This window comes from Arachis ipaensis, chromosome B04, assembly GCF_000816755.2.
Source record: "Arachis ipaensis cultivar K30076 chromosome B04, Araip1.1, whole genome shotgun sequence".
NCBI classification, from domain to species: Eukaryota; Viridiplantae; Streptophyta; class Magnoliopsida; order Fabales; family Fabaceae; genus Arachis; species Arachis ipaensis.
Window position 1 is genome coordinate 26,570,337 of NC_029788.2, and position 407 is coordinate 26,570,743.

Genomic DNA, 407 nt, shown 5'->3' on the forward strand with positions numbered 1-407 from the left:
AGAAAAAATATAAAAAAATTATTTAAAACTAAAAAAATTATACTTTACCTTCTAAAATAAAAATTTAAAATTTAAAAGATACAAATTCATCCATATTATAAATCAATTTGTGATCTGTTATATAAAATTACAGTGATTACGTAGTCAAAGTGCACCATCCATTAAATATTGTTCTCAATTGACTCAAATAAATTTGGTCTTTAACTCTTTATAAACATTAATGAACCATAATATATAGCTTTAAATGACTTTATAAAAAGACACAATAAATATTTATATCCATAAATAATAGAAGCCAAATATATTTTTAGAAACTAGCTAAATTGATGTTAATATTATACTAGGATAGGTAACCGTTCTATTTAATTTATATTTTTTAGAATTTTTTAAATTTATTCTTTAATAAT

At 18.4% G+C, this 407-nt stretch overlaps 1 long non-coding RNA gene across 1 annotated transcript in view; it reads right to left on the reverse strand.

The window, feature by feature from the left end:
* The window catches only part of LOC110270999, a 27,293-nt gene that overhangs the window by 10,849 nt on the left and 16,037 nt on the right, over positions 1 to 407 (reverse strand). The window lies entirely within an intron of this gene.